The sequence below is a fragment of the Ambystoma mexicanum genome, chromosome 9 (genome assembly GCF_040938575.1).
Source record: "Ambystoma mexicanum isolate Mex_15411 chromosome 9, UKY_AmexF1_1, whole genome shotgun sequence".
NCBI classification, from domain to species: domain Eukaryota; kingdom Metazoa; phylum Chordata; class Amphibia; order Caudata; family Ambystomatidae; genus Ambystoma; species Ambystoma mexicanum.
In genome coordinates this window covers 832,750,946-832,777,409 of record NC_090931.1, presented here as the reverse complement: position 1 = coordinate 832,777,409, position 26,464 = coordinate 832,750,946, and the positions used below count along the sequence as shown (strand labels likewise).

The window sequence follows — 26,464 nt, the reverse complement described above, 5'->3', positions numbered from 1 at the left end:
GGTGTCAATACTTGACCTGTGTTTGCATATTGATGTGTCTGCATAGGGGCTTGTTGTGACTGCCCTTGTGGTGGATTCATTTGTTCCTTTCCCTGCTGTGGTACCTGCTGTACTCACAGCGCTTGTGTCTGATGAGATGTGTGATCCTGGGCAAAACTTTCTCTGGTCTCTGTGCTATATGATAGAGGGTAAGCTGTCCCCCATCTTGAGAACTGTCCATTTTGTACATTATAATATGATAGGATATTATATGGCATTTATAACGTGCCTTGAAGTGTTTCAAGGCGCAGCGAGGCAAGGGAAGGAGAACAAAGGGAAGACAGAGACAACGATCTTACTAGTCCAGGCGATATTGAGATCACGCAAGTGCAGGAGAGAGGGGTGGGGAAAAGTGCGACGGGAAAGGGGAGGGGCAGTGCAGTACATGGGATCAACAATAGTGTGGCCAGCTGGTGCAAGTGCAAGGGTAAATGCTGACAGCAGGTGTCCAACGTGCGGGTAGCGGGACTGTAGGGTTACAGATACAGACCCAAGTGCAAGGGTTGCCAGAGGGCAGTGCATGTGTGCAACTGGTGGGGAGGGGACCTGGGCCCGAGATCAGAGGTTAGCCAGGTGACCAGTGCAGTTACTGACTGTTTCATCCAGGAATTCAGCAAGGGAGAGGAAGATAGTAGGCAGAAGCAAGGAGGAACGTCTTGAGATGCTGCTAGAACCAGAGATGGTTCTCCTCAAGTTTCAGAGAGGCAGGGAGGCTGTTCTAGAGGGAGGATCCTGCCGAATAAAGAGATCTACCACCAACTTCTTGCTTGGAGAAGCGACTGCCCCAGAGGGAGTTGGAGGCGGAGGAGCGAAGAGCTCGACTAGGAAGATATTTACGAAGAGAGAGTTGGTGGTATTAAGGCCCCAGGCCCCAGAAGGCCTTGCGGACAATGCAGAGGGTCTTGAACTTAATCCTTGCAGCCACTGAGAGCCAGTGCAGAGATTTCAGTGCAGGAGAGATACGATCCCTGGGCGTGAGGCCAAGGACAAGTCTTGCAGTCCTGTTCTGGATGAGTTGCAGAGGGCAGAGAGTAGAAGCAGGCAGATTTAGAAAGAGGCTGTTTCAGTAGTCCAGCCTAGAGAGAACCAGAGGTCTGGAGACAGTGAGCTTCTGGTGGAAGGAGAGGAAAGAAAGAATACCTCTGAGGAGGTTCAGTTGGTAGTTTGACTTCTTAGAGACATCAGAGATGTGAGGAGAAAAGGAGAGTGTGGAGTTGAATATGACCCTGAGGTTCTTAGCCTCGAAGGTGGCTCCCACATATGCACGTAATGTGTCCTGTCATTACACAATTAAAACATACTGGAGGAACTCTATTAGTCCATCCTTCATTACATCCTCCCTGAACATTCTGGTTCTCATTCTGCATACTTTGAAACCCACCCTGATTATTTTGAAATCCGCCTCTTCTTCCTCTGTAACACATACCTCTGCCTCGTGGTATGAACCCATATCCACCTTGATCCACCTGGCAAAGATTATTCACCTGCAGTGTACCCATTGTCTCCAGCATTCCCAATCCTTCTCTGCTTGTCAATACCCCCCCTTCTATGGCAAGCTTTGGCAATTTTTTCTGAACTAATTAAGCTTCCTTTATTTTCCTCTTCTCAGCTTTCTTTTTGTTCTTCTCTTATAATAAACGACAATGGTGTACTATTGTCAGGTGTATCTCAGCCCATGGCTTTGCTTCTATCCCTACTTGTTTTTTTCATCTTCCTCTGTACTGGCACAGGCAACCCCTAACATAAAATGTGGTTAAATAATGCCATTGTCTTTTCCCACAGCTCGCGAGTTTCAAATTGGCATTTCTCCTCTATATCCTGAATATAAGCAATAGAGTCTTCATCTTCCTTCATTTTACATGTCATAATCACACCCACATCTGATTTATCAGGATAACCTTGAGTGCCCTCCAAACATCCGCTCTACAATTATTAAACAGCGCTCCATCATGCGCTGTGTTTTGTGCAGTCACACTTGAATATCCACCTCTCCTCCATATGTCATCAGCCCTCTCCCAAAGAATAGCTGCCAGGAGACCTTTTATCTCCCCTATGGCCAGCATATTTCCTCCTACCATTTTTTCTAATTCGTATATCCATTTCCAAGTGGCCAGAGTCAAACTAGGGAGCTTGCACCTTAAGTTATCCTTGTCCATCTATGGTAATGGAACATATTGCAGTCCTGATCCCCCTTTTTCTAAAAAGGGAAACTGCGTAATCCCCATCCCATAGTCAGATCCCACTATTAGTCTATCAATGGCAGGGATAATCGTCTCTGTCTGTCTCCTTCTGGTAATGACTTTAACCTGCTCACATATGATGGCGACTCTCCCTTCTCACTATGTGATCATCCTCTGGGACAATCAAGGATATGCTGTAGGATCTGGTGTTCTATCTTTAGGTTGTTCCAGATCCGACCATCTTACTTCCTTATCCCTTTGCAGGCTTTCTTCATGGGTGCACGCGCTCCCTTCTTCTGCCCCAAGACCGGACTCCCTTTCCTCATCTGACATGTCTAGTCCCCAACTAGTGTGACTATCATCCCCTTCAACCTTATCCAGATTCAGTTGCTTAAAGACAATGCTTGACGTTCATCACTGAACAGGGTTCTCTCCTCACTTCCTGATTAAGGTATTGGGGATCGATCATCGTTCCCTTGGGTTTCATACTCGCTATTTTGCCTTTACTGTTGATAGAACTTATCGATCCTTTCCCCGATGCTTTCTGCATCAAATCTTTTTTCGTCTCTCGCTACTCTATATGTTGCTGGTATTACTTCCTTTATCGGGAGAATCTCTTCCACTCTATCCCACCGTATTTCTGTGCTCGGTCTCATTTGTTCTTTACGAATGAGACTGACGTCAAAACCTCACTCTCCCCTTTTCCATTCTATTGCTTCATCTATTTCCCTTTGATTTCTTGCATCCCTTCTAATTATTTCTGGCTCTTGCCTTCATTCTTGTAGGGTAGCTTGCTGACACTCGACTAGAATGGGGCGGGCCGGGATCATGACTACATTAACTGGGAAAAGATAGGGAGTAAGTTGTCAAACATCAATATTAAGGTTTGACCAAAGGCATCAAGGCTCATCAATGGGGCGACGTCTAGAAGGAACTGTCACATGTAACTCTGTTAATGGGGTTATCAAAGTTGCTACGTAAGAGCATTATGGAATGAGGGTTGAGCGGTCAGTACTTTGTAACAAGGAATTTCGTGATGAGGAAGACCTGGAATTCTTTCCTGAGAAGGGTGAGGGAGTGAGGAAGCGGGATCCCAGTGGGCAAAGTGTTCCATGGTGGTGGAGAAAAGATAGTAAAGGGATGATTCAGAGTCTGGGTGTGTACATTCTTGGATTGTGCCCTCTGAAGTATACAAGATAACCCAGAGATAGCATGCGTGTCCACAAGCTTTGTGCACAGAGGAACCACTCTGTATATTGGGCGCTCCATTTTGAAGATTGCATTCTTCAATGGGGAGCCATATGAGGACCATGAGGTCTGGAAGAGAATGGTTGAAACAATTCTGACTGCTTTCAACAGGGCAAGATATCATTAAGGAAGGCCGGCCACATAAAGTCTCAACTTTACACATCATGTTAAAAAAAGAAATTACTATTCAAATAAATGTCATTGATCACCACAAAGACCAAGAGAAAATACTGCCATTTTCCTTGATTTTCCTTTAATCCTAATGTTTGCAGAAAAAATAGCCCCTTCAGTTTCCACATCTCAGTTCTTTGAGTCGCAGGGGCTCCTGCCACTCAAGATGACATCGAAAGAGGCTGGTACTATTTTGTTGGTGGTGACTGCGAAGCTGTGCTTGCAGCCCCCTGATGGCACCCCATTCTGCATTATATACGCGGTAGAACGGGTAAGCGGGTCTTTGGGTAAGGTTGTAGGGGCTATGATGGCATAAAAAGACAATAAGCATGTCACCACTCTGTATTTTATTCTAGTTTTATTGTAGCCTCCTCACCAGCCCTCAAAAATGTGTTCCTGTGATCTGCAGGGAGGTTCTACTTCTCTGTCTACAGAAGGGGATCAGACCACCAATGTAAGGGCCTGATTCGTGGAATATTTAACACGGTGCAAAGTGACTTTGCACTGGTGCACAGTGACACTGCACTGCCAACAAACACTCTGATTCGTAGAGCGGTGCAAAGTGTATTGACCTTGTACTACAAAAGTACACTTTGCACCGCTCTGTGAATCAGGCTGTTTGTTGGCCGTGCAAAGTGACTTTGCACCAGTGCAAAGTCACATTACACCGTGCTAAAAGTTCCATAAATCGGGCCCCACATGTCTTAAACAGCACTGATTGGGCGCAGCACTGGTACGCATGGATGGCTACATGCATAACTGAATGCGAGCACGATAAGATTCCATAGAGCGACTGATACTCGCCACCACCCTCTTAGTCCTCCAGTCCCCTTTTATATAATTTTCCCCAATTTACCATCTGCATGTTTTCAGTAAAAAATAAGTGGTAAAAATTACGCCATAAGAAATTCTGTGAAAGTGTAATTCGGTGAAAGTGGGTAATACCGCAGGAGAGCCTGTATAGGAGAGTCTACAGGGAGGAGACGGACAGCTTCTGTATCCATACAGGGTCCATACAGCCCCGAATGCAGTTCACACTGCTATCACTAGATGTTACATATAGCACTGTATTTCTGTAGTACTATAATCATAGTGCTCTTTACAGGACTGAATGGGGACAGCGCTAGGTCCTGTAGGAGAGTCTACAGGACAGACACACGCAGCACTTGCATCCATAGAGGCGTCTATGCAGACTGCAATGCAGTCTCTAAGTGGTACATATTATATGCACGGAATCAGTGAATGTGGGCAACACAGGTTCACTTTCAAATGAAAGGGAAAACAAATTGCTGTTGATTTCAGGTAAATGCTGGAGGTGTGGAATAACTATACATGTACAAATAAATAAATAATTTGCGACATTCAGCCTGTAGGGAGTTGAACCGCAAATGAAGAATTCGTGAGTTTGGGGCAGGTGTCAGGTTCCTGGGTTTGAGCAGGGAAGAGTACACAGAGGAAATGTTGATGCGTGTATCCTGAATTTGAAGCAGATATGGGAGTGTAAGAAATGTGTTGGTATCAAATGTTTCGGAGTATTTATCTAATTCCAGGCAGGTTTTCATGCTAGACATCTTCTTGGCGGCGCCATCTTTCACACATCTTAACTGAATGTAGCGAAGACATGACTACTACTCGCAGGAGCACAGGGAGGAGTAGGGGCTACAGTGCCTAATCTGCCGCTCACTACTATTAAACCAACAGTGATTCCAACCATAAACGTGAAAAAGACACAGCCTAACAGGTACTCCTTTGCCTCCTTTGATGACGTGGACCGAGGGCAGGCTGTACTCTTCACGAGAGCTGTGAGCTGGCACAAAAGCAACATAAACAACAATATTATGGGGGTACTAACATAAAAGAATGTCCAACCAAGATACAGAATGTTTAACTAAACTAACAAAAATGCACAGAACCAAAAAAGAACTCTGCTAGGCCACCTCTGTAAGGGAAAACACAGAGAAAAGTTTCAGTCTGGGTCTGTAGACACGTGTGCTGAGGCAAACACTTCAGCAGCTAAAATGAAGCGGCGTAACTCAAAATGTGTGGGCCCACCAGCAAGCCATGCAGTGGTTCCATGCTCAGCAACAAAGGTCACTCCCCACTCCAGCCGGATCACCATGCAAGTGCAGCAGCATGGTCATCATGCTGCTGCAGGGGTATGCTGCGCGCTGCACTAGGTGAAAGATGGGATTATGCGTTTCAATAAAACCTTAAATCTTTCACCTAGCGTAGAAACAAGGGGCTGGGCCTGGCTCTTGCCTCCTGATACCCAAACGTACCTGCCAAATCTGGGCGTGGCCAATAACATTATGCACAGTAATGATACCGTAAGTACACATGTCATGCGGGCTCTGCTGGTATATGCCAGTATCCCCATGTATGAACATTCTCTTGTTGGCGTTGACCTTTATGCCAGTAAAGCTCTCCTGCCACAAGAGGAAACATGTTATTGCTGCTGCCCAAATTGCTTGCCCAATGCCGCACCGCCATGTACAAATACTCATATTGGCTTTGCCCTCAAAGCCAGTAAAACATGCACTGTTACATTAAAGAACCATTTCCTTGTTTGGCTGCACGTATGCCTCCACCTATTATGTAAGAACACTCATCATGTTGACTTTGTATTTAACACCAATAAAACATGCAATGCCACAGTAAGAAAACATTTACTTGCTGACTGCACAAGTGCCCTCTTATATGAGTAAAAAATGCCATGCCAAAGAAAGAAAATGTCCAGTCTTCCTGCCCCATTGCGCTATACACCCCACCCCTCTTCTGTGTAATAACATTCATCAAGTTGATTTTGCCCAAAAATACCAGTAAAACATGTAAGAAAACATCCATGAGCCAGTTCCCTTTGCCTGGACCCCAGCTTTACATGCACACATTCATAACCATTCACCAATCAGTTACTCACCCATTGGCAGCTGGTCATTAATTAAGGGTGTAAACATTTCCCACAAATATGCCACAGTGTGCGAGCACAGAGAGGGAGGCTGAACCAACCAAACGTGGTTCAGGGTGGAATGGTACCCTCCCTCACAGAGAAATGTTTTTGAATAATGGGTTAAAATTGTACATTATACAACACACGTTCTGTGAAAAATTGGTTAAAAGGCCAGACAATTTGCTATTGGTTTCAATCCAAAAATCCAACCAATGCAATTCACCAACAGTGCAAAGGAGCATTTCCATGATGCCTTTGCCCACAATATATGGTAAAACATGTTCACTCTGGCTGTGCCCATAGATGTCCACTTTGGTAGCACCTATGTAGATGATAGTATTCCCACATAAGAACATACGAATCTCTGCTCTGCAAATAATTCCAGTAATGCAACTATCAGAAAATATGTCCAGGCTGTCTCGGCCAATATATGGCAGGATCCCTACGGAAGGACATACGTTGGCTTTGCCATTCAAAATTCTGTGCCACAATAAGAAAACATGTCCAAACTGGCTGCATAGAAATGCCAGTATAACCACGTAATAAGACTCATCATGTATTAACATATCATGCTTGATTTGTTATTGATGGCTGTTGTGACATCATTTTCCTTGATGAATGCCAAAGGACTCTTGTTGAGGTTTTATGACATATGTTCTTTTATTAAGTATCTTCACAGTGACAACCTACCTCTACTCTCCTCCATCTCCCACCCGTTTCTGCACTCTTACATTCCAATACATCTCCCTTCATTTCACATTCCACTTAGAAGTTCCATCCATCATCTTAACAGCTCCCCATTAAGAAGGTCATGCCACAGTAAACACTGTCTAGACCGACTACACCCAAATGCCAGTCTAGCCAAGTAATAACACTCATCTTGCTTTCTTTATCATACATGCCCCGTAAAAGATGTCATTCCACAGTAAGAAATGGCAAGCCTGGTGGTTGCACCCAAATGTCAGTCTAGTCTGTTAATAATATATCATGCTTGTATGATGTGCCGTACTTATAGAGCGTATATTATGGCCTGAAGGCATCAAGGCACTGAGAAAAGGGACAGCCCTGGTGTGCAACAAAGTCTTAAGAAAAAGAGTTAAAAGAGAAGAGTTTTCAGCGCTTTTCGGAACTGGAGGTATTCTCTCATCTCGCAGCTTGATTTAGCATTGATGAATGCCCAAAAATGCACCAAACCCCCTGCTACCAAATCCCACCGCTCACTCCCTACCCCTTAACCCCACCTGCCAAAATCAGCTCCTCAGTGGCTGTCGCAGGAGAACCTCACTCACACACGGACACCTGTTGACAAAGCATTCAGTCTCTCATCTATTCCATTCACACTGGCATCCCTGCACCAACCACTTGTTCATCCACACGCGAGCACACAGCCACCATACGGCATACACTCACTCAATCAGCTACATTGCATTATTCACCCTTACATAAATACAACCATCCATCATACACATGCAACACCATTGCTCACACCTGCTGTATACCGGTGGTGAGAATCTGGGCACTTTCAGTACAGGGTGGGGTCGAATCAGGGAGCATTGGGGATAATATGTGGTTCTGTTCGGCAGTGGCAATGGCTTGCAGGCAAAGATGCTGAAGATGGCGGGTGGGGTTGGGTCGGCAGCTCTGGAAGACTCTATGGCCTCATGTGCAGAGAAGCTTAGAATGGCCTTTGGTGGTGAGGGGCTTGGTTGGACCAACATAGCATCGGGATACTGCAGCAGCAACGGCTTAAAGCTCAAAAAAGCTGGTAGCCAGGCAGGTGGTATTGAGTCAGGGGATGCTCAAAGACTCGGCGGGTCCCATATGTGAAGACAGCAGAGGTTTGCCATTGCCATTGAGTAAAACTCAGATATAGGCGTCAGTTGATTGTTGAGGTCAAAGATGACTTCTGAGGTACCCTTGCATTAGCTTGGACAGGGTCAATGCTGCCCATACTGGTTTTGAGGCAGTTCATAGATACAAGGAGGACCAGGGGTTGCTTCCTTGTTTCTGTGGTTGATGGGAGATCCAGTATAGGGTTTATGGGGCAGGTGTGTCCTTTCGTCTGTCCTTTCCAACCAGGATTGGTATTAGAAAGCATTTCCAGTGTTTACCTCCAGTGAACAGGGTACTGGCTGCCAATGTCACTGTTGCAGTAGGCCTTATACATCGAAGCGGTAATCTCAAATAGGCCCTTTTTGATGGTTAGGGAGAAGAGCTTTCCTCTTCATTAGTGCTCTCTGTCTTCACTTCTATGGAAGAGGACTTTGGAATAAACAGTGACTCCGACAGAGTTCCAGTTGAATCCATCTTGTCTTGAAGTCCAACAATGAATCAACCCGGAGGAGACTTTCCCGACTTATGTAGGCAGAATGCTATAGTGCATTGATACACAGTAAGCCTCTTAGGGGTTCACTCCTTGCTGCTGTAACAAATGTCCTTTGCCTACTGATCTAATACCCAGAGTGGCCTGTCTGCAGGAAGTGGGGAGGAGGGATAGAATATGTAGGAGCCCAAGCAAGAACCAAAATAGCAAGACCCCTTTGTGGTCTAGACCTTGGCTCTGGGCTACTATAACTCCACCCCATCCTCTCTTTGCCTTCATCAAAACATCTCCAGCATTCAGCACCCTGGTGTAAGATGACCATTGTCATGACAGGACTGTCTTGAAGCGCAGATTCTGAGGGGACCTCCAAGGGAGGGTTCCTGTTCCGTGGAGGAAGGTGTCTACTCTCCTTGTGGATTGAAGGGAGGTTTCCTAGTCTCGGTCCCACATAGTTGTTATGTTACCCAGGCCAGACGGCTAATACACACGCAGTCCTATCATGAATGATTCAATGCTCACCAAACTGAGAATAATAAGACTTTCAGTCCCCAAAGCTGTTTAACTGTGTACCCTAAGTAGCCACCATGCCATAAATCTATGTGGCTTATATTATAGGACGGCCATAGCTGCCCTATTTTCTTCTTTTAAATTCTTTATTGAAATTTTTCAATAGAAAACAGAGAAAGAAAAACAATGCAATTTAACAATTCAACAATTTAACAATTTAACAATTAACAATTTAACAATCATTAAATAAAAATAAAAAAGTAAACATATGAGTAAATTACAATGTAAGATTTATACTAAATGTACAAGGAGCATAAGTAGACAATGAAGGGGAGGTAAAGAAAAGAAGAGAAGTGGTAGGAGGAGAAAAAGAAAAAAGACAGGGGGGCCTGAGGGATATCACATGTATACGTCATTGAATGTATTCCAAATGGCAAGATATTAATCCAATCTTTACAATCACTGATAACTTGTCTTCTCTCTGCTCGATAGAATAGTCAGATCTTGCAACCAGTCATCAATTGTCGGCTTGTTGTCAATCTTCCAACTCTTTAGGATCTGTTTTTTTGCTATCTGAAGCACCCTAGAAGTCCAGAAAAATTGATCAATGGATACTTGGATATCCCCTGGAATAATCCTAACACACACAGAGTAGGGGAGCGGGGAAGTGACTGATCTAGTACAAGCTCCATTCGACACAAGACCTCCTCCCAAAAACCCACAACCTCTACACAAGACCAAAACATGTGCCAGTAACTACCAACTTCTTTCTTGCAGTTCCAACATGTGTCTTTTTGCAGAAGCTTGCATTTCTTCATCCTCAAAGGCATCCAGTAAATACCATGTGTAATTCTCTGTTGAGTAAATTTCAGGTTCAGGTCAACTTTATATCTGGATGGTCCTGTACAGATTCGGCCCCAATCCCTTTCAAGTATTATAAAAGCCAACTCCAGAGAGCACAAAGCTTTTCCACATTCTGAAGGAGTACTATTACATGCCTGTGTCAGCAAATTATATATAGAGGAGGCCGAGAGTGGGGAGCTCTTGGAGAGGCAGATTAATTGAGGATTATCACATAAAAAGGCATTTAAAGGCACCAATGCGTTTACAATTACTTCACAGAGGGTTTGATAGTGAGCAAACTCTGAGGCTCTCAACTTATATTTGAATTTAAGGAAATCAAAAGAGAGCATCGAAGCACCATCATGCACTTGTCCCAGGCACCAGACTCCATCAGACTGCTGGCCTATAGGTAAGGTGAGTCAGAGACACATAGGAACCTCTCAAAATTCCATTGTTAATAACTTTTGATTCGAGTAACAGATTTAGCCCGAATTTCTGAAAATGATTAAAAGTCGGCTGGCCCCCTCAAACTGCAAAGTTTCATAAAGATTTGTTATAAAATGAAAAAGTTATTAATGGCTAAATTGTTTTATTCCCCCAAAAGTGCAGCCTGCTTCCCATTCATTTTTCCATAGACCATAAAGGTCAATTTATGCCAAAGCGCACAGCTTAAACCGCTGGATGGATTTGGACCAGGTCCGAAACAACTTCAGCATGAAGGGTTGACTCACAATCCTTTTGTCGTTTGGGGTTATTCCGTGCAGTGGCTATTTAAAAATTTGATGGAGAAGAGGGTGGCCTCATCCCCACAAAAATTATACTCAAATCTCTCATAGTGCATTTCAGGATCATGGTTTTCAGAAATGAAACAACCGCCATCTTGTTTTTCTCTCGATGCGAGAGATATTCGCAGCTATAGCTGAGGTTATGGGAAAATGAAATGCAGTAAAAAGCTATCTGTAGGTGAAGAAACATATAAATATCATTAGGGTAGAGGTGGGGGATGGCCAGAGGGCACTGAGTGAAATTTGGGAGTTGGGGGAGGGGGGGGCGGCGTAGGGACCGAGTTTGCAGCACAAAGCTTTCTGTAACCTCGGCTATAGCCGCGAATAGACGACATCTTGATGCAAACTGCGTCACAGAAGCAGCGTGTGTTCTGGGTGAAAGGGAAAGGGTAGAGGAGGTGAGGAGGCCATCTGGGGAGTGGGGGGAGCTGGCACACATGAAGGAGACAATTGGTGAGGGCCTCGGGGGCAGGTTAGTATTTTCTTTCTACCGTTTTGTCAGTATTTGTGGCTATGTTCGAGGCTACAAAGGACTACAGATAGCCACGGGTATGTGTAGTTTGGTATGCTTGGCTATATAGTTTGGGGTGTCACTGTTTTATAATTTCTTTAAAGTTCTTTGTTTAGGTATAATCTCATTGGGGGTGAAAAATCCCTTGCCATGGCCATAGGCCATGGTCCGAGATTTGTTAGATATTAGAGAGTCTTTTTTATTTTGGATGTGTGTTTTCAGACATTTCAGCATGTGAGACTTTGGAGAGAAATAGAAGGAAATAGTTTAACAAAATGAATTTGAAAAGGAGGAATTGTACTGTAGTTTTAGATGTAAGATATAATGTATTTTAGGGTGTGTCTTTTCAATTGTGGTTTTATATTTGTGTGGCTGTGGAACGTTAGCCTACCTAGTTTATTGCTACATATTTTTATTATTTTTCAGTTATTTCATATAAGTACATGGCATTGTTGTTCTGTACTGATTATTTAAGTTGCATAGTAGTATCAAAGTTAAAGCCAGCCCCCTTCTCAACTAACTTTTAGCAATCGCTGCAGCTATGACAAAAGTCAATGAATTGTAGCCGTGGGTATAATAAAAACATTTTTTGTTATTATTTTTTATATTTGTGTATTTATATATGATAAGTAGTCCTTAAAAGGACAGTTTGGGGAACACTAAGTGCAGAACTTTAGCCCATCAGGAGTACTGTTTTGATGTTATCAAGGAACACTGCATTTCCTTCATCGGTTAGGTGTACTCTGTCATGCCTATAGAAATTGCCATGTAGAACTGTATGTTGTTGTTCAAAATCCATAATTGGTTGTGGTCTGTCATGAATGCTGAAAAAGCTTCATTAACATTTCTCTGGGATTTCTCAATGTTACCATTAAATCTGGTGGTCCATCTCCATTTGAATTAGAATGGAAAAGATGAAGATGGTGTGAGGAAATAGTTCCATTAGTTTTTCCATGTCTTGTTTCATCAATAAAGTAAGGGACACCCCTTGTACATTCCCCAAATCAGTGCCTCCACTGCATTCCTCGCATTCCAAACCATTTAATTGTGGGAAATTTGTAAAACCTAGTTCCATGGTAATATTTAGTTTCTCGCAAAAAGCCAGAAGCCAAAACAGCCAACTGTCTCCAAACAGCAACACAATTTTAATTGCAGCCATGATTATATCTGCAGTGTTTCTCTGTTTCCAGGAAAATTATTCTAATTATTGAATTTCACGTAGTTTGTATGAGTGGGGCATGTATGATGTGTGTGTGTTGTCGTTTCTAATTGGTTGATGGTGCTGTTGTTATTATTTGCTGCATTGCTATTCACTGGTAGACATCCAAAGCACCCCTCCATAGCCGTGGCTAAATTAGGACAAATGACACATCGTGTGTTTGCGGACATGTAGTAGCTGCGGCTCAGGTAGGTATGCACACAACCCCTCTGTAGCCATAGCTATATTTTGACAATTGACATGTCGTGTGTTTGTGGACGTGTAGTAGCCGCGGCTATATTTATGGCTGTGTCTATAGACATACATTTTGTGTGCAATAATCATATGTTCCTGTCGATGATACTGTATAGATATTTCTTTATCTAGGTTATTTTGTGTACTTAGTTGTTCACCTATTTCATTTGAAGGTTTGAAGGCCAATTTGTTTTGATTTTGGGTTTGCAGAAAAATCTTTGTGTAGCCGTGGGTGCAAAACAAGATCTTTAGCCGCGTCGAATAACCGCGGCTATGAAAGAGGGTAGGTGGGGAGAAAATGGATTTCTGTCAGTTTCATTGTTCACTATTGGTTGTTGTTACTTTTGCATTTGTGTAGGGCTTAGTGATAGGTTGTGCTGAAAATGTGTTAGCCATGTTAGGTGTTTAATTGGTATATAGTCTTCTTTTTTTGGTGTTTCTTTTGGAAAGTATAAAAGCCACCATTTTTGCAGTTTTGTGCTTTTGATTCCTGAATTTTGAATGTGCACATGGCAGGAGTATGGCTGATGTGAAAGTGTTGTTCTGTATATACAGATTTGAAGGTTTATTTGCAGTGTTTTGTGTGTTAGTTGCAGTGACCATTGAATCAGATAGTGTTCATTATGATTTTATCAATTTGCTGTGTTTGAAAAAGCGGAAATGTAGCTTTTGTATTTGTTATTAAGGCTGATGGTTTCTTTCATTGTAGCTCTTGTACTTGTAATGTATTTTGAGCTATGCATTACTTGTAGGTCTTCCGAGTGTTTTGTGAGGTAATTCAATTGGTGGTGTTGTGCAAGTTCGTTTTTGTAATGTGCTTATTTTTGTATGTTCTTGTATCTGCATTGTTATCATCATCCCAGTGGATTTCCACTAGATGTTGTACAGTTAACTTGTGTGAATAGTCAACCTATGTTCAAAACATAGTGGTACTGTCGGAGATGGAAGCAGCACATCTGTAGACTGTTCATGAAAAGCCTCCTTTGTGACCTTTTCTAGCATTTTGGATGATTTTGGTATTTTAAGACTCTGGCTGTTGGTGGCAGTACCTTCAATGAGTGGTGGTTGAATTTGTACAACCACTGCTTGCATCTCCAATGATGAGGGAAGCCGGTAAAAGAGGAATCTGTGCATTTGATGCTGCTGTTGACATTGTTGGATTAGTGGACGGTGGGGCTGCAGGTGGTGCTGCTCTCTGTCTACGTAAAGAATGAGACACATGCATTTTCTTTTATGATGGATTAATCATTATCTATGTTCCTAGACTTTGTGATGGAACATTAGAAGGTCCATGGCTCAGTTTTCTTGTAGAAGATGAAGAGTACCTCCTCTGCCTCTTTTTTGCACAGTGTTTCTTGACTTTAAAGTAGTGCCAACTATCTGCTGTTTTTTCATTCATGTGGATTGTTCGTCTAAATGATGATGTTGCCAGTATTTGTGCTCCCATGTGTAGACATGCTGGAATGTTTTAGTAGGGAGCAAAATATAAAACAATGAATATGACAACATGAAAAAGACAATGCTGCCAAAAATGAAAAAGTTTACAAAAGTAGTTTGATAGACTATGTTTGTTTGATGACTGGTTCTCCAAGTTTACTTATCCTACCTTATTTTCTCTTGTTCTCCAACTTTTCTTAACCTTCTCATAATTTGTTCTGCATGCTACCAGTATAATGTTCTTTGTTTACTTTCACCCAGTTTATATTTCCCTGTTTGTTTTTTGTAGTGGTGTTTTCTTGTAGTTGTTTATATTGTTGTATGGGTTTTGTTAATCCAGGTTGGATTTTTTTTCCCAATGATTAGTATGTGCAAATAGAACAACAGTGTACTGTGCACTAATGTTGTGTCTGTCATATAGTGCATGTGATGCACTGCATACAAAATATGAGGGTCATATAAATGTGTGCATAAAAATGTGTGCATAAAAGTATGTGTCATTGAACTGATTCTGTTTTCTTTTTTTTCAGATAGAAGCATATTCTTTTTTTAAAACATAGACATGAAGCCGCGGCTACAATTAAGCTGAATGGGCCATCAGCATTTGAAGACGCGGGTAACTGCAGCAACGACTGAGGTGCCCCAGGTGTGAATATGACATATATCCACGGCTATGCATGTAATGTGTGGAAAGTGCATTCTTTACGTACTTATTTTTTGCAGTGTCTTTTGTTATTAATATTTGCAATAAATTCATGAGAAGAAACAAAGGCAATGGTATAGTTGCGGCTATAAGAATTGGGGCGTAATTGTTTTTTTGGATAGCTGCGTCTATACTTCATTTTTGAAAAATAAAATGTACTGGAATATTTTTTTTAACATGCATTCAGTGTAATATAAACAGTTTTTTTATGAGTTACAATACTTTTTAATCATTAAGCATGCATATAAATGTATATACTTCAAAAGGGTAAATACATATTGAAACACACATTGTTGAAAATAAAAAAGGGATGTGGTTGTGGGTTTTCTTTTTCTTTGACTTGGAACACATGATAAATCTTCTATAGCCCAATTATCTTGATTTCTACGGTCCATGATTTGTTTTAAATTTTGAATGTCCTTTTCCACTGATTCTATTTGTTGTTGAATATTAAGTAAGAGTTATTTTAGTTCCGTAAATTAATCTATGATTACTTTTGTGGGTACTGTTTGTGTTGTTTCTTGCTTGATTCTTCTTGATACTTGAATGACTGCGGTTTGAAAATATTTGCAATATTTGTAAACAATTGAAGATATAATACACAGATCACCAGATTCAAACGAACCACAGCTAGTGGCTCCAGTTTCCCGGTCAAAGCAGCACAATCCTGGAATGCTCTCCCTTCAGATCTCAGAATGGAACAACCTTACCCTAAATTTAGACACAATGTACTAAAATGGCTACGAACAACTGACTCCTAACCTGCTCCGCCCCATACCTAGACTGCACCCCCCTACCTGATATCTGTTACGCTCTACCACATTCATTGTATTTGCTACTTACTGCACTAGTCGACTGCAACATGTATTATATAATATGTGACCTCTAGCTTCCACCACTCTACTTTAACTTGGAAGTGGCAGTCATTTTATATTTCTTGTATGTATGTATATGTACCTGACATGCTCTGTACCTTAGCTTTAAGTTTACTTGTCCTGTTGCGCCCAGCTACCTAAGGGTTCGGTGCACGTTACCAAATAAATAAACAAACAAATGAACAAACATATTTGTATAATACACAATATTTGTGTTGGTTGCATAGATATTTAAAAGTAGTTAGATAAATGATATCTGTTTGGTGACTGATGTTTTTTCAATAACATATTGTTGCTTCTCTAATTTTACATAAATATAAAGTATGGACTCCCAGTATCCTGAATGTGATGCATTTTCTTCTGCCTCCTTTCCTGAGTATCTTCTTTTTTATTTCTTCCTATGTTGAATAGTTTTCCTCAAGCCATTCCATGTACTTTTCAATTGCACAGTGATTGATGCAAATACTGTTTGTAACCTCAGATATTAAAATTAGCAATGGAGGGAGATCACATGAGGAGAGATGGTGGAATTTCTTGTTTTTACTCTCTGATTGGTGGTTTGTGTGTGTGGTGGGTGTTGCCAATAGGATGTCAAGTACCTCAGATACTGTTGAATGTTGAACCTAACAGAGTATGTATTCTTTTGAGTGATGTTTATATAAGCCAATAAAACTGTAAATTATATTGTATTATTATAGTAAGAGTTTTTCTACATAGTACATTTTCATTGTTTAAGGGTGAGGTGTACCTTCCGAGGATAGTGCTGTTTTGAGGTATATTTATTGTTTTATTTGATATTTGAAGATGGAGGCAATTTCAGAAGAAGTGGAATCTGTTTCTTCAGAAGACTGTGGACACGATTTTGAGAATGGGGTTCATAGTGATGTTGAGGACATAGGTGATGAGTTGTCAAAGCATTGGCTTACAAGGTTTTTTGGTTTTACAATATTGTTTTAGATGGAGTGGTTTGAAATGAGAGGTATATGTTGTCATTGTGGAGACATATTTTTGATGGGGAGCACATGTTTGTTCTCTTTGGGAAAGGGAAATTAATGAATCATCTAAAAAAGTGCACAGAGAAGTTATTCAAAATTATTTGCATCATCATAGAGGTGAACATTATTTTTCTGATTGAAAATAAATGTGCACATGACATGTTGGTAAAATAACACAAAGGCTCTTTGAAGAGCCACCTAGATACTTTTTAAGTATTGTATTGTATTGTAAAAGTACTTGTAAAGCGCAACAAAGACCTGGTGGGATCAAGGCGCTGAGAACCAGAGAGGATAAGGCAGCATCCCACATTAACATAACAGTGTTTTGAGCTGTTTATGAAAGATGGAAAGAACATGAATGTTCCTCATATGAAAAGGGGGGGCATTCCACAAAGACGGAGCCAGCACAGAGAAAGATCTGCCCCCTGCACGAGCACGTCGGAAGTGGGGGACAGACAACAGAAACTGGTTGAATGAGCAGAGTGATCTCATAGGTTGGTAAAGAGAGAGCTTCATTTGAAGAAATTCAGCTCCAGCAGAGTGAATGGCGCGGTGAACCATGCATAACATTTTAAAGTTCACCCGGCTTTTAACGGGCATCCAATGAAAGTGCAGAAGGAGATCCGGGGAATGGGACAGTCTGAGAGTGTTAAGGGCAAGCCTAGCTGCCGCATTCTGATGGATCTGAAGGCGCTGAAGTAGCACCTCTCGCTGACCAAGATAGATACCGTTGCAGTAATCTATTGACCCCATGATGGAGGCAGTCAAAATTTTGGACCTGGCCTCATTAAGGAGAAAGTGGAGAACCTTTTCAGTTTGGCAAAGCCACTCTGTCAAACCAAAGAGATTTGTGCTTCTCTAGAGCCAGAGGCCATGACCTTAATACCAAGGCTCTTGACTACAGCAGAAGGTTTTGGGCAAGGACCAACACATGCTGGCCAGTAGTCTGAGGTCCTGTAGGGGCTAGCGGAAGCCTGGCCAACCACCAGTACCCCAGTCTTCTCTCCATTAAACTTAAGCCAGTTTATTGTCATCCACGCCCCCACCGCTGAGAGACAGTCTCTCAGCAGTTGGGGTGGGGGGGACTTTCCGTAGGGACATTAAGACGAAAGAGAATCTGGGTGTCGTCAGCATAGATGAAAAAATGCACACCAAAGCTAGGAATTAGTTTGGCCAGTGTGACCATGTACAGATTAAAAAGGAATGAGGAGAGAGCCGAACCTTGTGGAACTCTGCAGTCAATTACCATAGGAGGGGAGGTAAAAAGGGGAAGAGACACCACCTGAGTGCGATCAGAAAGGAAAGAAAAAAACCATTTCAAAGGGACACCCAAAATTCCAGCATCCGAAAGGCACTGCAACAGTCTGCAATGGTCAATGGCGTCAAAGGCCGCGGAGAGATCGAGTAGAGTAAGAATACTCATCTCTCTGTGGTCCTGTAACATCGCAATGTCGTCATGAAGTGTGATCATCACCGATTCCGTGCCCATCCCTCGAGCGAATGCCAGCCTGGAGAAGGTGGAGAATGTGATTGGTCTCAAAGTAGACCAAAAGTTGAGGGGTGATAATAGATTCTAACAGCTTCGCCATAGCAGGAAGGAGAGAGATAGGATGATAGTTTTCAGCCACTACCGGATCAAGATGGGGTTTCTTAGTCAGCGGAGAGATCACAGCATGTTTAAGAGGCTTAGGGATCAATCCAGTCGTGCACAAAAATTCAAGTGCCTCTGTCAAGAGGGGAACCAGATTCCTAGAGAGATCCTGAAAAATGTGAAGTGGAATAGGGTTGGCAGGGGAGGCAGATTTCAATTTAGAAAGGGCATCAGTGACCAAAGTTTCCGTAACTGTCACAAAGTTAAAAGTACTAAAAAAAAGCAAGTGTTCAGTCGGACAGATCGGGGAGATTGAGCTACTCAGAGGAGTAGATCTTACCGTACATATCTTCTTGCGTACAGCGCAAATATTTTTTTGAAAAAAAGAAGCAGTGTGGTCGCAGTGAGCTTGGGTGTGGAAAGTTATAGAGGGAGGCTGAGAAGGAGTGGACAATTCTTTAGCTACCTGAAAGAGCTCTTTAGAAGAGCAAGGGGCATTTAAAATACGATTAGCATAATACTGGGCCTTTGCTGTTTTTATAAAACTATGATAGTTGTTCCGTACTTATGTGCAGGCCAACTTTGGGGGGGAGTCAGGCAGAATGTGCCATGTTCGTTTGAGGTGACGGCACTTTTGTTTCAGCAGCCTCATCTCCGAAGAGTACCAGGGGGCCGAAGGCACGGTATGAGTGGGAAGCAGCTGAGCAGGGCCCAAAGTATCGGCTGTGTGCTTAGGGGTGGTCACTAAAGCAGTACAGATGTTCATGCCCTTATTTCTGCTCTATTGAGTTATTGTTAAAACACAGTTAGAAAAGAGAACAGGATTAAAAAATGATCAGAAAATAACACAGGTAAAGGATTAGAAGCTTGAAGGTGAGAGATGTTAGAGAAAATCAGATCGAGCTGGTTACCACCTTCATGCGTGAGACTGTGATTACATTGGGGAAGCTGTTATCTGCAAGAGAAGCAACAAGTTTGCACACTTGGGAGTCAAAAGGCAAGGCTGCTGAAGATGAAGGTTAAAGTTTCCCAATATAACTATCTTGGGATAGATGAGAGCTACATCAGCTACGGGTTGCACAGAATCAACCACAAACTGATTGCTAGCATAACCCGGGGTGGGGGAGGTGATACACAATGAGGAAATAGACAGAATTTTCCAGAAATACCTGCAATTTAATGAGAAGTAGCTCACATGCAAGGTTATGCGCATATTGTATTATCTGACAACTATACGCTTTCTCAACTACAAGGGCGACTTCACCTTCAGCTTTAGGGGGTGTCCGATCTGGTTGAAATATATCATATTTTGCAGGAAGTAATTGAAGAATATCAGGGTCGGAATGGAAAAAGTATTTTGGAAAAAGAAAATACCTTTTGAAGTCTTTTTAAAATTGTATTGCCACGGCTACGACTGCAGCCAATGAAACATTGTATCCTGTCAGGTGTTTTATAGCCGTGGGTACCAATCGTATGATGGGTTATAGCCGTGGCTATGAGCAAGCCAATTGCAAGTTGTGAATTTTTTGCGGGTGTAGCCGCCTCTATTACTATCGCTGTAGCCACAGGTATAGCGATTCTAATTATTGTGCATTGATCGTGTTGTTGCATTGATTTTACAGCACACAATTTCACATTTGTTTATGATTCTATGTACTTATGTGTACCTTTGTGTTGTTTGAATTAATACACTTTGGGAATATGTCTTGTTGAACGTGTCATAATGTTACGGGTAGCCGCGATTACTGATGGTTTACTTGGCCCGCGGCTACGAACTCACCAATCATATGTCGTACTTTGTGGCAGGCTTTGTTAGCCACGGGCATGAACCCATTTGTTGTACCCATGGCTACACCTGTCTGTTTTTGGTGCAGTGATCATATTATGTTATGGATGTTTTTGCAGATGTGTACATGTGTTTCTGTTTTTATGTTCTTACCTGAAAGGCAGTGTGAGTTTATTTGCAATTCTTTGTATATAAAACAATGTCAGTACATCTGATAAAATGTATGTGTAGCCGCGTCTATAGGCGGGTTTTCGTTGTGTAGCCAGGGTTATAGCCGCGGCTATGTAATTTGGAAAATTGAGAAAAAATAAAAGATGTTTTTAATGTAGTGTGTATATTTTGTGTAAAGTATTCTTTTGAGAATTGTATTGGGGATTATTTATTGATATAGCTTGTAATAAAAATGTGTTTGCCATTTTAGTTGTTTGCTTTCTGCAGTCCACTGTTTATGGTTTTGAATTGTGAAAGTTATGCAAGTGACATTTTTCTGAAGTTTTGACAGTGTTATCCCAGAGCTCAGAGTGTGCACATGTTCTTTGTTTGTTTCTGGTGAAGTTCTATTCATTATTTGGAGCAGCTGAAGGTGAGTTTTGATAGTCTGTTTTTATATAGTTTATGTACAGTTTGAAATGTTCTATTCGTAAGATAAGTGAAGTATGTTCGGGTGTCTCGTTTGGTCAAATGTATTAGTATTGATTGAAAAGTATGGTTTTCTATATTTTACTTCAGTGTTTTTAGGAGAGCGATGAAGCAGTGTCAAAGTTATGCTATGCTTTTGTTTGACAGAAAATACATTTTGAAATGAAGGTTGTTTTTCTGTGACATTGGAAGATGTGATATGAATGAGGGTGCATAAGAAATCATAGTGTGAACCAAGCAGTATAACTGTACCCTTGACAAATATTGTGGCTGTGTGTGTGCACTTTCTAGTTGGATATTAAGCTGTATTTTGTGACTCTATATTGGTGATTGCGTACTGTGTTACAATTGTGTACGTGTGCATGGTTTGATAGTACATAAAGAATTGTTATGTTATGTAAGAAATTAGTAGTGTGTAGTGAAAGATTATCTCAGTTTTTATTTAGGTTTATTATTGAAAAATGTATGGTCCCAAGGTCAGATATATTACAACTTGGCAAACTTAATGGTCAGTTAATGATATTTTACTTTCTGTAAATTATCTATGGTATATGAGCTGTTAAGTTGTATTACACATTAGTTAAGCAAGTACAGTTGAATTGTAGATGGGGTATCTTTCTGCAATGGCCTCTGTGCCTCTCTCAAACTTGAGCTGGACCACTTGAAATTTTGGAAGCAGCTCAAAACATTCCTTTTCTCTTGTGCTTTCTCTCTGTCCTTCCCCTGTTGACGTAACTGACATATCTGTATGCGGTAGCAACTGGTTGTTTAGCTATTCTTAGACTCTCACTGGGTACCAGGCTTTATTGCTTAGTCAACTGTTCAGTGTAAATGGACTTACTACCCACTTATGGGCTGTAACTGTAATTCTAAAGTCACTTGTTCCTGTGCACTACCAAGAGTTGTGCTGCCCTAGCTGCATTTACTTAGTGCATTGGTATTCTGTTTCCTCTTCTCTCTCCCTTGCACTTCCGCCCTTGCTTTCCCTTTGTACTCTTTGTTTTTGCAGTTATACAATTTGAATGACATAAAGGTTAGTAAGACAAGGAAGGAAAGACAGATGGAAGATAACACAAACAATCTTACTAGGCATTGTGTCATTCAGATCGTACAAGCGCAAAAACAAACAGTGCAAAGGGAAATGCAGGGAGGAAGTGCAAAGGAGAGGGAAAAGGAAAACAGAACACAAATGTATTGGCGTCTGACTGGATAGTTTGTTGATGCACATATGAGTGACATGTAAGCACAGAACCTCAGCGTGCGGTTTGATTGGCTGATATATTGTGCGCGAAGATGCGTAGCCACGTTGAAGGATTTCAACGTTCTACTGGCTCATTTTGTACACGCTGGTTTACCCCCTTTCCCAAGTCTTTGCTGTATGCTGCCGCGTGTATATATACTTGGTAGACGTGGGTATAACATTTAATATATATATCTGCATCTATATGGGCAGTTGTTTTGTAAATATGTATTTTTAAATATAGTGACAGTTAGTGTAACATTTAAATAACTATGCAGGAGTAGTACACATACATGTAAGTATTTTATAAAAGTCCTTGTCAAATTGCTTTACATTTTTCTTTGTAGACATAATACAGTGTTTTGCTTAGTGTAATTGCTTGTATTCTTTATATTAATGTAATATACTACACAAGCAATGAAAACGTTTTAGTTGCAGAGACGTTGAGGTGAGCAATACATTGTAACAAAACCTTTGAAATTCAAGGAAAAAACTTTAGTTGCAGGGACGTTAAGGGGAGCAATACATTGTAACAAAACCCTTGAAATTCAAGGAAAAAAATGTAGTTGCAGGGACGTTAAAGTGAGAACTTAATGCAACAAAACCCTGGAAATTCAACTAAAGCCACCTTAACTTTGCGCCCCCTGTTGCGTAGACTATGACCACAATGATGACATCACAGTTCACATAACTCCCAGATGTTACAATAAATCATTTAGGAGGGGTCATCTCTTCTACACTTTCTATGGATGCACATGGATCTGAACATACTGAGAAAGGTGCTTCCCCTCTTACCCCAGAATCTTAGGCCGCCTTAGGCCACTTAACCAAGCCCAGCCTAAGTGCATTGTCCAGCGGCTACAGCCCCTGCAAAATTTGGCCACGCGAGTGGCAATGGGATCCCCGTATGGGACACATATCTCACCAGTTTTGCGCTCTCTGCATTGGCTGCCTGTGGCCCAGCGCATTCAGTTTAAGGCACTCTGTCTGGTCCATCGGGCCTTGCACCATCTAGGTGCTGAATAGTTTTGAGTGCTAAATTCACCTGTTACTTCCCGAATTGGCCCCTTTATTGGCTTTGGCTGGCCTACTGTGTGTGCTGTCTATCGCCGCTCTCCAATTGGAGGCCAGGCTTTTTCGGTGGCTGCGGCCCAATTGTGGAATTACCTGCCACTTCCAATCATTTTGCATTCAGAAAAGCCCTGAAGACTTACCTGTTTTAGATGGTATTGCCAAACTGTTTTCCCTCCCTCTCAGCGCCATGATACACTCGGGTGACTGCTCACTTTACAAGTTTTCTTAACATAACACAACACAACACAACATAACATAACATAACACAAAGTTTAAAGGCAGGATGCGAGAAGGGAGGCAGGTGTGCAAGAGAATGAGAAGGGGAACAGAGCAAGGCAGGAAGCCATTGAGAGAGAAAGAGGGGGATATGAGCGAACAAGGGTGAGCGTGGGAGGGTAAGACAAAAAGCTAAGGTGTGAGAGGAAGGGTGAGAGAAAAAGTAAGGGCAGTGAGCAAAAGTGAGAGTTGGAAAAGATTTAAAGAGGCTGCAAGAGGGGATATCTTCAAGTATGCCAGGGTGAGGGAGAGTTAGGGCGGGAGGAGGAAGGTTGGCAAGAGAGAGAGCGAGTGATAGCACAAGCTGAGAGAGAGAGTTTGACAGTGCAAGGAGAGAGTGCCAGTGCAGGGAGAGCGAGTGGCAGCGCACAGAGAGAACGTGAAAGTGACAAAGCACAGAGAGAGTGACAGCGCAGAGAGAGTGACATCACAGATAAAGTGACAGTGCAAAGACAGAGTGAGAGATAGTGACAGTGCAGAGAGAGAGTGACAGTTCATGGAGAGAGTAACAGCGCATGGGGATAGAGTGACAGCACACAGACACAGAGAGAGTGACAGTGCAGAGAGAGAGTGGCAGTGCATGAAGAGAGATAGAGTGACAGCACAGGGAGAGAGAGAGTACACAGATATAGAGAGTGACAGTTCATGGAGAGACAGAGTAACAGAGCAGAGAGGGAGTGACAGTACACAAGTGATAGTGCATAGAGAGAGAGTGACAGTGCATGGAGAGTGACATCACACAGAGAGAGACAGTGGCAGCGCACTCAGAGGGTGAATGACAGCACAGAGAGAGAGTGACAGTGCACAGAAGGAGTGTGGCAGCATACAGAAACAATGTGTTGCAGAGTGTGACCGCACAAGGAGATCGTTCGAGAAAGTTTGGGCGTGCAAGGGCAGAGTGTGACAGTGCAAGGGCAGAGTGTGACAGTGCAATGAGAGAGTGTGACAGCACAAGGAGAGAGTGGGGGGGAGAGCTTACCATATCAACCAGACATTCTGCTTCTGACCACCCATGCTTCTTTATTGTGTTAGCAATGCTTTGCCACATAGGTGGCGCTAGGGCCATCATATGAACTAGAACTAAAAGTGGAAGATGGCCCAAGCAACTTCAGTCACTGGCAGCAGGGGACTACATTAATGTTGTATCTGCTGCCACCCCCTTGCTATACACTAATCTATGGTGCACGGAATAGCCGGTGAGACTACATACCTGCCTGTCAGATCAAGTGACATGGGACTGAGGGGGGCAATGCAATAATGCATTTCAAGGTCATGGCATTGGGGGCCACCAACAAAGGAACCAGAGGGTACACCTTTTTGTCCCTAAAATCATTAAATCTTCCCCATTGTTAAGGTATCTTTTTTCAAGTAGTGTGTCACGTATAAGGACTCTAATGTCTTCAGTTAAGTCAGAGTGAGCTTAAATTATTAGCCTAGGATCACACACTTTGTCTGAACAGTTAAGCAGAGATTTAACCCCCTCTGCAATTTAAGCCCTTGACCACACACCTCAAGCTTAACTTTGGACACATATTTAGGTTTTGAATTTCAAGGCCTACAATAACACTGTATGATCGAGCTTACTTGCAAAATACACTAATTGCAGCAACATAACAACATGTAAATCCTTGACGAAACATGTTAAGCTAAAAGAATATCATTGCAGCTTTATTTTTCACCGCCTGAAAGGAAAACTATAAGTGCCACTATGCAAAATAATGAAAGCCTGAAATAGCATGTATTTAACGTCACTGCACTTTCAAACACACCTTGAAAGAAGTTGTGTGATAAACTAACTTAGTTATAGAGATTCTTTGTCGCAAGCTTCCAGCTCGTTGATAAAGTAACACCATTTTTCCATGTCAAACTAGTAGACATCATGGCTATAAACAAATCTTTAAAAGGGGACTTCATTTTGTTACTCACTTTAACTGATTTTTAAGTGGGCACAGATTTGAAAGATAGCTGCTTTTGATTCAGGTGTTTCAGTTGGAAATGTCCGATCATGTAGAGGAAAGGCTCTGCTGCTGACAAAAGAAATGCGCTATCAAGGTCGTTAAGGTGCTGGCTGCAGAGCCACTACGCTGTGTGTGTCTTGGCCAAGCTGTGACTTGGGAAACGGGCAGTGTGTGCTTGTTTGCGCTGCTGAGATGGTTCTAAATTTGGAAGGAACATGCATCCGGGACCCTTTATGTGAGCCTTTGAAGTAAAGATGCACACTTTGAACTTACTGCTTGTTTTACACTTCCACCTCAGGAGACATATGAACACGCAATGGAGAACATTTATTCACAAAGCACTGCTGCGCTCAGTAGACAAAAATAGCCCACAAAAACTCACCTCTGACACTGCCATCATTCCTCCCACAAATGGTTTATCATCAGCCTAATTGTGTGGGAAATAGAACTATCTGAAAACGCTGAATGGGAGGCAGTCGAGACACAGGCAGACGAGGGGTGAGCAGGCGAAGTGAGAATCACTACGCCAGCACAGGATGAGAGCATGGGATTTCCAACAAGACGTCTGATTGGGAGAATCATTGTAGAACACCCACACATTGATTTCAATGGCCCAGGAACACAACATACAACATTTTCTGATCTGGGGAATTCCTGCCTGAACCTTTCTGGTTACCGTATTGACTAGTTATTCTGCTAATTAGCACCCATGCTTCCTTATTGTGCTAGCAATGATATGCCACACAGGTGTCACTGGCACCACTATATGCGTCCAATTCAAAAAAGGGGGAGGGTAGAAGAGAACCTAGCTGAGTGTAAAAAGACATATTTCAAGTTTTTAGGCTGCTCTGAAAAATAGTTACAATTTTAAGCCATTGTTTGG

General features: G+C 42.1%; 1 long non-coding RNA gene across 2 annotated transcripts in view; it reads left to right on the top strand.

Annotated features, from left to right (window-relative positions):
• LOC138488678 (uncharacterized) overlaps window positions 1-26,464 on the top strand; it is a 466,934-nt gene that overhangs the window by 358,955 nt on the left and 81,515 nt on the right. The window contains exon 3 of one of the 2 annotated variants that reach the window (XR_011274693.1): window positions 14,975-15,090. This is a non-coding gene — a long non-coding RNA (uncharacterized lncRNA). Of the gene's footprint in view, window positions 1-14,974; window positions 16,606-26,464 lie in introns of those variants that run through there. The other variant, XR_011274692.1, reaches the window with a different exon arrangement.